At 38.2% G+C, this 12,322-nt stretch overlaps 1 protein-coding gene across 1 annotated transcript in view; it reads right to left on the bottom strand.

Annotated features, from left to right (window-relative positions):
* The window catches only part of POU1F1 (POU class 1 homeobox 1), an 82,909-nt gene extending 80,146 nt beyond the window's left edge, over positions 1-2,763 (bottom strand). The window contains exon 1 of the mRNA XM_048960988.1: positions 2,629-2,763. The gene's annotated coding sequence lies outside the window, so the exon portion shown is untranslated. The remainder of the gene's footprint in view (positions 1-2,628) is intronic.
* Between the last annotated feature and the right edge of the window lie 9,559 nt (positions 2,764-12,322).

Raw genomic sequence — 12,322 nt, 5'->3', positions numbered from 1 at the left:
TCTATTTGAAAAAAAAAAAAAAAAAAAAAAGTTCTCTAAAAATTAAAGTTTAACAAAATAGCATATACAGAAATGAAATGAAATTCCTCATCTCCTCCCCTTCATAGTTTTACATGTTTACACAGTATCATTTATGCAGCAGCATTGTCTTAAACAAGAGAAATTCAAGTTGCATCCCAGCAAAACAAGACTAAGTTGCCTTAAGAGAAAAAGATTGCAACTGTAACAGAGCTAACTGTATTTACTACTCCCACCAAATCAAGGCCCTAGAATTCAACAAGGTAGTCAGATATTGCATAAGTGATTAAGATATATTTGTAACATATGCAAACATAATTCATGAGATAATGAACATAAAGTGCCAGGATGGGATGGTAAGTATAAATTGGAGAAGACAGAGAAAGCTAAACTGAGTCCTAATTTAACTTCACTGACTTCAAATATATCTCTGTGAAACAGGACATATGCAGGCACAGCATTAGTTTGAAACGTGTCTGCACTTCAACTTGTCTTACCATTTTTCCTTTTATGAGTTAAAGCCTACTGACTATTTAAAATTAAAATGGTTGGCCTATTTGATGTTGGAGAACAAAGAAATGTCAGTAGAGTTGGAACAAAAATATACCTACATACATTGATACAGTATGTAGTCCCCATCTCATCCTACTGTGTTTCGTCTTGAAAGGTTAAATGCACATATATATACTAAAATTGTATATATATTATTGGCAGGCAATAATGTATTTTAAAAACATATTCATGCTTAAATCTTGCAGACACTTGCTAACAAAATACAAGCACGAATGTAAAAGAATCCTCATGTAAGTAACTGAGTATAGATACTAAATTCATACCTATATAGATGCACTGCAAGTTACTGGTGGATGAGTACTGAATTTTTAACTACTTCATTTGTCTTGTCTTGTAGCATTAGGATGTTTGGTAACCTTGTGCTCATACCTTTCATCTCAGTGATATGAGTACAATAATGTACTGTGGGAAACATATTTGAATGTATCCAGTTGTTAAGTAACAGACTGTCTGTCACTGTGCACATATTCCCCTTGTAATATATGAACAGGTAATTTTACAGAGAGGGATGTCAGTAGAAGGAAGACACAGTTAGGACAAAACATCCATCAAAGCAGAGCAGAGACTAACAAGCAAGGGAAAGACATTGGGTGATAGAGGTCACATACTGGTTAGATGCCTACAGAAGCTACAAAACTAAAAACACTATTTCCTCTCATTATGAAAACTCCCAAAAGTAAGTGAAAAAGGAAGGAGGAGAAATAATTTTCCAGAGCCTGCCTGAAATACTGTACCATTTTGCAACATTTCATGATACCACTTAAAAAAAATTCAGAAAGCTTGAAAAAGTAGCAAAAAGTTTTCACAGTCCTTATCTTGTGGAACATGTGGTTTTAATAGCTAACTTGAAATATATGTAAAATCATTTAAAAGTATCCAGATTGTACGTTTTTATCATGATTATCACTGAAGAACTGAAATAAATTTAACTAAGTAAAGATTTTAGGGAACAGATTTAGTTCTCTATTAATAGAGTCTGTCTCTATTCATAGCAGTGAACAAAGATTGGTAACCTAGCCCTTCATACTTGAAATCAAACTTTAGGATACATTTCTGTTTCACAGACTTCCTGCAAGACTTGATTCAAAAACTCCAATAAAAAGTAACTTTTTTTTTTTTTCTAAATGAAAACAGAAGCTGCAAATTCAAGGTAATATATTTTATCTGTTACTTGCAAGAACTATGTTAATCAAGAGAGCCACTACCACTAAAAATATGTCTTTGCTACCCTCACCTTCTGAAACCCATGTTTTTCCTGTCATAAAATACACTGCTCCAAAGGCCTTCATGGAATTTGCTAGCAATTGCCTACAGTCTCTAAGAGAGTAAGATGTGTGCATGCAATAAACACGTATATTTTGGGGAATGGGATAAAAGCTTTAATTTGTTCACTGTTTTATGAAATTAATCTGGTAAGTGCAGGTAGAAGACAATATGGTAGAATGGCACTGCTCCCAAATTTCCAAGTTTACTGTGGATTAAACAGCAGATATGATTCTGTGTAGTGGTATTTTAACAAATAATGAAGATACTGTAGATTAATTCTACAGTTAAGATTAAAAAAGCAAATATGTTAGGAAAAAGAAGAGCTTCTGAGTATATTAACAAATACCAATATCCTTCACCAAAAAAAAAATATATATTGTTTTTCTCAATTTAACAAATGTTTATAGAGACTTTGCATAGCAATTCTTATTCTGAGACAGCAGATAATATTTCACTTCATGGTCATCTACTTTTTATGGAAGTATTTAACTCTGCAAATTGGTATTTTCTGAAGTGACCAATCAAGGAATAATGGAGGTGCAAGAAAATATTGTCAGTTCATTCTTTATAGAGGCTGACATAATGATTTCAAACACATTTACAAAGCAAGTCCTGGATTCCAGCTTCAACATTAACTACTGCATGATTTCTACAGTATTAAGCCTGTGAGACAAATGCATGTGGCTCAAAAAACCAAACCAAAACAAAAAAAAACACGTAGATTTTCTTTGAAATCCTGCAGTGTTAATTCAGTACTATGGGAACACTTACCTTCTTCCAGGTGGCTGATACGATTAGCTGTGCAAATTTTTGAAGCTGCTGCTAATTATTGTAAATTTTGGTTCATGGAGAATTCTCAGGTGGGCTGTTTGCTAGCAATCTATTTTCTAATTTTCAGTATACAAAGCTTTCACTCTTACAGCAACCAATGGTGGTTTACCAAAAAAAAAAAAAAAAAAAAAAAAGCCTTAAAATTGCAGGAGCCAATGCTTGCTTACAGGGAAATCGATTTTTTTTAGTTTATTTTCCTTCCACAGGGTGAGCTGAACATTTGGGGAAAAAGAAAAGCATTCAATACCTTAAGTTCCACAACAATAAGATCAAAATCTTGACCATACTAGAATGTAAGAGAAATTCTGGAAAAAAAGGAAAAAGGAATATACTATGGAAACAGACACATTTGAGGAAATAGCTGAAACAAATCCTCTTAAAACTTCAAGTCCCAGGAGGGATTCAACTGCTGTAGCAAAGGGAGCTCATGGGATCAAACATACTGCACAACAAATGACCTTGTTATACCATGCGATTTTACACAGGTAGCAATGGCAGGGAACAGTTACATATTTTCTTATCATAACAAAAGAAGGAGAAAAAGAAAGAAAAAGAACACCCTATAAATATGAGATTGCATATTATCCATCCCAGTCCCTAAAGTTTGTTCCCTCTTAGCAGTACAATCACAGCATTATAGAGCCATAGAATCATTAAGGTTGGAAAAGACCTCTAAGATCATCCAGTCTAACTATTCACCTATCACAAATATTTCCCCACCACGTTCCTTAGCACCACATCTATGTGTATCTTGAACACCTCCAGGGACTTTGACTCAACCACCTTCCTTGGCAGCCTGTTCCAGTGTCTGACCACATTTTGGGAGAAGTTGTTTTCCCTAACATCCGACCTGAACCTCTCCCAGTGCAACATGAAGCCATTCCCTCTAATCCTATCTCTAGTTACACAGGAGAAAAGCCTGACCTCCATTTCTCCACAGCCTCCCTTCAGGCATTTGTATAGAGCAATAATGTCTCCCCTGAGCCTCCTCTTCTTTAGACTGAACAACCCACTTCTCCCAGTTGCTCCTCATAAGGCCTGTGCTGCAGTATCCGGACCAGCTTTTTTGCCTTTCTCTGGACAAACTACAGCTTCTCCATGTCTTTCAAGCAGTAAGAGGCTCGAAACAGAGTGCAGTACTCAGAATGTAGCCTCACCAGTGCTGAATACAGGGGGATAATCAGCCCCTGCCTCTGCTGGCACTGTTTCTTATATAACCCAGTATATGGCCACCTGGGCACACGGCTGGCTCAAGCTCAGCCCAAGGTGGCCAAAGACCCCCAGGTCCTTTTCCTCTTCACAGCCTTCAAGACACTCAGCCCCAAGCCTGCAGTATTGCCTGGGGTTGTTGCGGCCGAAGTGCAGGACTTTCAACATCTTGTTGAACTTCATCACATTGGCCTCAATCCATCAGTCCAGCCTGGCCAGATCCCTCTGTAGGACACTCAGGCTGATTGACTTCCTCCCAACTTGGTGTCATCTGCAAACATACTAAGGTTGCACTCAATCCCCTCACCTATACAGTCAATAAAGATATCAAACAGGACATGCCGTAATGCCAACCCCTAGGGATCACCACTGGTGGCTGGACACCAGCTGTATTTAACTCCATTCACCACCACTCTCTGGGTCTAGCTGTCCAGACAGTTTTTTAGCCAGCAAAGAGTCTACCTGTCCAGGCCATGGGCTGCCAGCTTCCCCAGGAGAATATTGTGGGGGACTGTGTCAAAGGCCTTGCTAAAGTCTAGACAGACTGGGCCAACAGCCTTTACTGGTTACTCATTCACAGAAGGTGATGAAGTTGGTCAAACAGGACCTGCCTTTCATGAACACATGCTGGCTGGGTCTGATCCACTGGTTGTCCTGCACATACCATGTGACCTCACTCAAGATTATCTGTTCCATAATCTTCCCTAGCACCAAGCTCAGGCTGACAAGCTTGTGGTTCTCTGGATTCTCCTTATGACACTTATAGATGGAAGTCACATTGGCAAGCCTACAGTCCTCTGGGATCTCACCAGTTGACCAGGAATGCTGATAGATGGTGGAAAGTGGCTTGGCAATCACCTCTGCCAGCTCTCTCAGCATCCTTGGGTGGATCCTATCTAGTCCCATGAACTTGTGACAGTCTAGATTGAGTAGAAGGCCTCTAACTGTTTCCATCTGAATCACGGGGGGTTTGTTCTTCTCCTCACCCCAGATTTTTGGGTCAGGGGTTACAGTATCCCAAAGATAACTGGTCTGACTATTAGATAGATGTAAAGAAGGCACTGAGAACCTCAGCTTTTTCTTTATCCTCAGTGGTCACGCTCTGCGCAACATTCGGTAAGGCATGGAGATTCTCCTTAGCCCTCCCCTTATCATTCACGTATTTGTAAAAGAAAATACCTTCTTGTCTCTTACTACAGTGGTCAGTTTGATTTCAAGCTGGACTTCTACCTTTCTAATGTTCTCACTGCATATCCCAGCAACTTCTTTGTATTAACCCCAAGTTGCCTGTCCCTTCTTCCACTCTTTCTGTTGAGACACTGCTACCCAAGTGCAGTTTGTCCTGAAACAGAAACACAATGAAATATAAATGCACCGTGGAGAGGCATGGATATATTCTGCTGTGCTGGCATGCTGCTTATCTAGCACAAACAGGAACAGAGCTGGCTCACTGCACTATTTGCCTGAGTATCCAAAGAACAACCCTTCCCCATTCTCTCACCCCACTCCACAAAAGGGAGTAGAGAAGAAATGTAAGAAAAAGAAAGAAATGCAAATAATGCAAGAAGATGATTATTAAATATATTTTTCAATAAGTACTGTTTGCAGGCAGTTCTTCTAAGCATAATGACTACGTGCAATCAATACTGTCTTTTACAGAATTACAGAATCATAGAAGTTGGAAGGGACCTCTGGTTATAATTGAATCCAGCCCCCTGCTAAAAAGGTTCCTACGAGTAGGTCTCACAGAAAAGTGTCCAGACCGTTGTGACTATCTCCAGAGGAGACTCTACCACATCACTGAGCAGCCTGTTTCAAGCTCTGTCACCCACACGCTAAAGTTCTTCCTCATGTTTGTATGAAACTTCCTGTGCTCCAGTTTGTGCCCATTGCCACTTGTCCTGTTGATGCATGCCACTGAAAAGAATCTGGCCCCATTCACTCAACTCCTGCACTTTAAATATTTATAAACAGTGATGAGACCCCCCTCTTTAAACATTTACACCTTTTCAACTTCATCTGCAGCTTTTAACCCTGCAAGGCTTATCTCTGCAAGTAACGGTGGCAAGAATAATTCAGATTTCATAAAATGATCAATCAAATGGCCTACAAAGCACACCAATAGCAAAATACTCATTTTGCAGTCTGCAATTACTCATTTACAACATTTCTTCATTTCTGGTGCTTAGACCTATACTTGATAATAGAGACAGATTTCCAACACAGCATACTCATAGGCTGTCTGAACTCTAGCTGTTGCTGTGCAGTTTCCCACTGCACATCTCTGTTCCTCTCATTATTGCCACAATGCAGTAACACAGTAAGCCATCCTCCCTTCCCTCCTATAAAGACATTATCTATAATTACACTACTAATTCAATAGAAAGCAGGTGGTAGCTTCAAAGTTAATGACAATGGAACACAAGCAATAATTTGTTTTCAGATTAAGAATTCCCAGCTAAATGACAACTTCATAAATCCACTTAGAAAAACAGACTATGCTACTCTGCAGCAGCAGTCCAAAACCTGAGCACAATGATATTAACTTGTTGTAATTATTACCACAGAGCACTGGTCCAAATGGCAACCTAACAAATGGGAGCTAAATGCAAAGGGAATCTTCTTTGTGTATCATTAAAAAATGAAATCCTAGGAAACAATGATTTTTTAAAATGTTTGAGAAGAGTAACATCTGAATAAACTTCAGTCCTTCAGCAGCTATTTATGTTCATACTTCGAAATATGAACATCTGTGTTGTCATCCTTTTAGTGAGAATATCTTCTCAGTGGCCTTTCCTTTCTTGACAGCCTTTTAAAAGCTGACTGTTGAATTTCTATATCTGGTTACATAAAAAGAAATTGTGATTTCATCAGAAGTTGTTTCCGAAGACAATGACATACTACACTGGAAAATAAAATAATAAAATTATTTTCAAATGACAGACATTCCACAGCAGTTTTTCACTGTGGGACCAAACAAAATATAGCACTAGGTATATAACTGTTCTTACACTTGCATAACTCCAGGGTTAATACATAAATCAATTCACTTGTATTGGTATCAGAGTAATTATGATGCTGTTCAATTAGAGTATGACTGAAAATTGACAGAGTTTTAGCTTCCAAACTTTTTAAAGCAGTAAGTTCTTCAATCAAGAAAAATCCCAAGACTGGAGTAAAAGTCAAAGTGAGAGAATCATGCATTGATTTGAGGCGGGACAACTACTAGAAACAAAAAATATGCTATACATCAACTTCTTCCTGGACTCGCTAACTTCAGTTATTTCAAGATTATTTACTTTCAGCGCAGTTTTTGTTCCTTGTGATTGCCTTACAGGTGCTCTCTTATTGAAGGTGGGATAAGGAAGGAGAAGAGAGACAAATTAACTTCTGTTCTAAACCACACTTTGTTTGCAATGAAGTGCTAATAACTAAGAGGACAGTCACCTTATTTCAGTGCACATAACAGCATAAACATTATTACAACCATTACTACCCAAAAAATTAAAAAAAAAAAAGTTAAATCCAAGCAGGAAACATAATCGTGCAAAAAGCACCTTTTAGACCACAAAGATGTTGTGTAAAATCAGCTCTTACTTCTGTTGACAGTGCTAAGATAGCTATGAAAAATCACAACTATTAAACACATTGATTTTATAGCCCCTTTGAGAAATGGCTTTTCTATTAGCACAAGACACAAAAACAACACGCTTCATTCACCTACAAATGACACAAACCAGATTAGCTGTCTGCTGAATTGCCAGCAGCACTATGTGAAGTTTTCCCAAGAACTCTGGGACACATTTCTCCTCATATTTGGCCAAACTGATCTTAGCAATAAGCAATTCTAATCTGCCAATATGGATGGAACCTGCCCACACGTGTGCTGAGATCCACGCATAAAGAGAAATTCTACAGTAATAAATTTTCAGAAATCTGGTCATGGAACCACAGAATCATAGAATGGCCTGGGTTGAAAAGGACCTTAAAGATCATCTAGTTCAAATGCCTTGCTGTGGGCAGGATTGCCAACCACCAGACAAGTCTGCCCAGACCCACATCCAGCCTGGCCTCGAATGCCTCCAGGGATGGGGCATCCACAACCTCCTTGGGCAACCTGTTCCAGTGCGTCACCACCTTCTGAGTGAAAAACTTCCTTCTAATAACTACCCTAAATCTCCCTTGTCTCAGTTTAAAACAATTCCCCCTTGTTCTTTCACTACCCACCCTCATAAACATCAGTGGTAAGCCAAAGAAACACAGGAGAAATGTGCATCAAGCACACCATAACTAGCTGTCAAGGGAAGTGATTGTCCCACTCCACACTGCATTGGTGAGGCCTCAACTTGAGTACTGTGTCCAGTATGGGGAGATAAAACCTATACTGTCCAAAGGAGAACTACAAAGATGGGGCAGGGTCTGGAGGGCAAGGTGTAAGAGGAGCGGCCTGGTTAATTTTTTCCAAACAGGAAACAAACAGGAAAGCCTGGTTTGCAAAGCCCAGGGCAGAGGGCTGATTTTTGAGTGATTCTATGAGGACCAAAGAGTTGCACTCAGTGATCCTTATGGGTCCCTTCCAACTTGGGATATTCTATAATTCTATGATTCTGCCATCAGTGGTTGGTGTAAACACTTGCTAGCTGCAGGGACACTCTAATTCATTAACCTTTTTGCTGTATTTGGACCAGAAGCATTAAGTCTTTCATACAATATGTGAAACAAAATCAAGGAGTAATGCTAGGTATAAATTCCCATGCTCGTTGTCACAAAAAAAAGTTTTGAAAATGCCCTGTTTAGTTTTCTTTGGCTTTCAAATACTGCATATTTATTCTTCATTTAAATGTAACCAGTGCTTTGTTAGCACTTCAGACAGATTATCTGTTTAAAACAGCCAGTTCTTGTGTGCTTCTCTAAGCTGACATACTGAAGCAAGATTTTAAATACTCCTCTTTCTATGCAGTATAAAGGAGAATAACAAAATATTTCAGTACTTCTGACACCAGGAAATAGGGCAAAAACAGCTGTGGAAGTCTGTGCAAAGAGTCCAGCCTATGTTAGCAGAATCAGCAGCTTCCAGAAAGTCCTCTTCACTTTCCGAAAACTTCTATTTGATAAGGCTTGGCAGAAGGTTCCAGCATTTCATTGGGCCCAGAAGCTGTCACCCACACATGGAAGATCCTCAGACTTCTCCTTGTTCCTTAGAATGGTTTGAGCTATATGGGACCCTAAGGACCATCTAGTTCCAGTTCCCCTCTCATTCTGATCCTTCTTGGTGACCATTCAGAAATGTAGCATTCACTGCTTTAAGTCTCCTGCCTTGTAAATATCCACACATTTAAAAAAAAAAAAAAAAAAAAAAAAAAAAAAAAAAAAAAGACTGTGGGCAGACTAGAAAAGTTGCTCCTTCTGACATATATAATTCCAGAAAACATAGAACAACCTAAGTACCATGTAGTAATTTTTATGGATCTGTGGTCTGCATACTGGCCCATACATTTTTTTCATGTTTATTAATCATCAGCTTAGGAAAGGTATAATCAAAGTACGCTCTGAACATGATTATTAAAACTGGCAATAAAGCACAGGTTTACTTAGTCCAATCCAACTCTTGAGCTACTTAGCTTTTCCTTAGCTCTGTTTCTCAGGGCTATGCAACAGCCCTGGAAGGTAATGATATGCTCATAGTAGGTATGTAATGCCACACAAAGTTTCCACAGTTTTACCGTTTTCTCCCCCCCTTTTTCTTGTGGTTCATTTATTCCATGACTCATGCTATCTTCAGATTTAAAGAGTTACAGAGAATAGACTGTCTTTATTTTACACTTCCTCAAAGAGCACACTGAACACACACACCAGCATCTCACTCAGAAATGACTGATACATTCTAATCATGAGATCTAATCTTGCTTAAGAAGCAAAACTGCAACTTCTCATGAAATCTTGCAGCACACTCTTGCCAATGTACAAAGCAGTAAAGTGCTACTGAATTTTTAGAATATTCTGCACTTCAGATTTTAGAAGATCAAGTTTTAAAATAGTTTTGCTCTAAAGACTGTGTGGAAAGAAAAAAAATCCCTTCTGTTCTGCCAGTGAAAACAGGCTTCAGAGAAGATTCAGCAGGCTTCATTTCATTACTTTAAGCTTCATAGAAAATGAAACTTGTGAGTTATACCTGCTTGATTCAATAACTTCAGCCAATTGCTATTCTCTGGGGAGCAAATACAAGAGTTGTGATGCGTGCTGCTTGGTCCACCACAAAACTCTTCTGTTGTGCCATTAAGATACAAACTGTTACATTAGAAACAAAACAAAAATTCACAATGCAGCTCAAAAAAAAAAAAAAAAAAAAAAAAAAAGAATTAAGGTGATAATACCAATAGTGCCATAGTGCCAATAGTGTCTGTAAGAGATACGGTTTGGTAATGGGATTCTGTGGTGTCAGACTGATGTTTGGACTTGGTTTTGAACATCTATTTCAACCCAGATGATTCTGCAATTCTGCCTTGAGCTAATAAAGAATCAGCACTTCTTTCAGTCTAGCTCTTTTTAAATGAATCATGAACCTCAATGACATTTAATATTTAGGCATAATCTTTCTTTCCCTCTTTTTCATCTGGACAGATAACTTTGGCCTAACAAAATGGGCATCTAATTATGAGAAAACCTGTGCAACATTTATTCTTAATGCTATACTATGGAACTTGCTAAATATTTCTCACCATTGTTTCATATCCTCAGAATAACTCTTCTGGATCCAGTGCAAATTAAGTACAATATGGGAAGGTGTAGCTCTATTGTGGCATTTAATTATACAAGTGTTTTAATGCAGAGCTTCAAGAATCAAAGAAGGTTCACTTGCAATGAATTTTCAACTCGATTTTGTAATAACAGACAATATGAACATTCTAACTGGTGTCAGGCAAAGCTCAAGTCTCTGCACACTCAAAAAAGACTATTTTCAATTAATGGGAAAATGGCAGAAGGAAGGTCTTAAATCTCAGAGAAGGAAGATGATAAAAATCTACTTTAAAAATACTTTCAATTCTAAAAACATGCAGAAAAACTGGAAACAAATAAAAGGATTTAGACTCATTGAGTATTAACTGTTTGCCATGAAACTGTAAGAAACAGAATCCTTGTCACAGCCTTTTGGACGCTTTTGAAGAGGTTAAAGTCAGTGTTAGTCATGGATGGATGAGCAGCTGTACTCAGGTTGAGCATAGCACCTCATGAACTGGCTGTAACCCCATTCCCAGTTCAATTTCTAAAATCCTTCCAATACGTCAGTAAGCCACCTCAGCCTGATTTCAGAAAAACCCTGGTGCTGCACTTCAGCTCACATTTCACAGAATTGCACAGAATCACAGAATTTCATGGGCTGGAAGGGACCTCTAGAGAACACTGAGTTCAACCCCACCGCTAAAGCAGGATTCCCACATCAGGTCACACAGGTAAATGTCCAGATGTGTCTTGAATATCTCCAAAGAAGGAAAATCTACAACTGCTCTGGGAACCCTCATTGTAAAGTTCTTCAACATATTTGTGAAGCGCTTCCTATGTTCCAGTTTTTGTCCAACGTTCCATGTTCTACCACCATGCACCACTGAAGCATCAATTGCCGCCCGCGTGTTAGACATTCATAAATGCTGATGAGATTCCTGCTCAGTCTTCTCCAGGCTGAACAAACCCGGGTCTCTCAGCCTATCCTCATATGGAAGATGCTCACTTGAGTAAGGGCTTCAGCAGTTTTATCCATAAGGAAGTGTCATCATGTTTAAGACAACAGGTTCTTTATTACGTCCATTCTTAAGATACGCCCTTTCAGAATTTTGAAAAATTATTGCAAAATGATTGCAAAAAATATTATAATAATTTATTGCCATAATTTGAAGGTAATCATAATGTAAAACAGGACACTCAGTAGTCTTGAAAGTAACACAGTTGGAGTCCTGCACACTGGAAAGAATGTCAAGTAAGCCATTGTTTTATGACACATTACATAGTAGGAAGACATTAGATAAAGTCAAATGACATCCTTCATAGTTTTAATTGATGTCCACGTTCACTAACCAGAAATAGTTAATTTTTTTTCTCTTTGTAAAACCAAAATCATACAATGAAAAGCCAATGCACTGGTATTTTTACATTCACTTGAAGAAATTCTCTCAAGTACATCACTATTTCAAGCACATTTTGAAGAATTTCTCACCTTCTGAACTTGTTCTTTACCACTTATTCAGTAAAACCCGTGTCACAAGTACATGCTGAAATTAAGTTCAGAAGAAATCTGATCAGATTATCTGTTAATCATCACAGATTAGAGACAATATATGACAAGTCCTAGTATTTATCACTTTTCTTGATTGAATTTCCCCACTGAGTACCATTCAAATTCTATGTAATTTTCCATCTCTTCAGAAGAAAA

The sequence above is a fragment of the Lagopus muta genome, chromosome 1, assembly GCF_023343835.1.
Source record: "Lagopus muta isolate bLagMut1 chromosome 1, bLagMut1 primary, whole genome shotgun sequence".
In the NCBI taxonomy this organism is placed as follows: domain Eukaryota; kingdom Metazoa; phylum Chordata; class Aves; order Galliformes; family Phasianidae; genus Lagopus; species Lagopus muta.
This window is presented reverse-complemented; position numbering and strand designations above follow the sequence as displayed.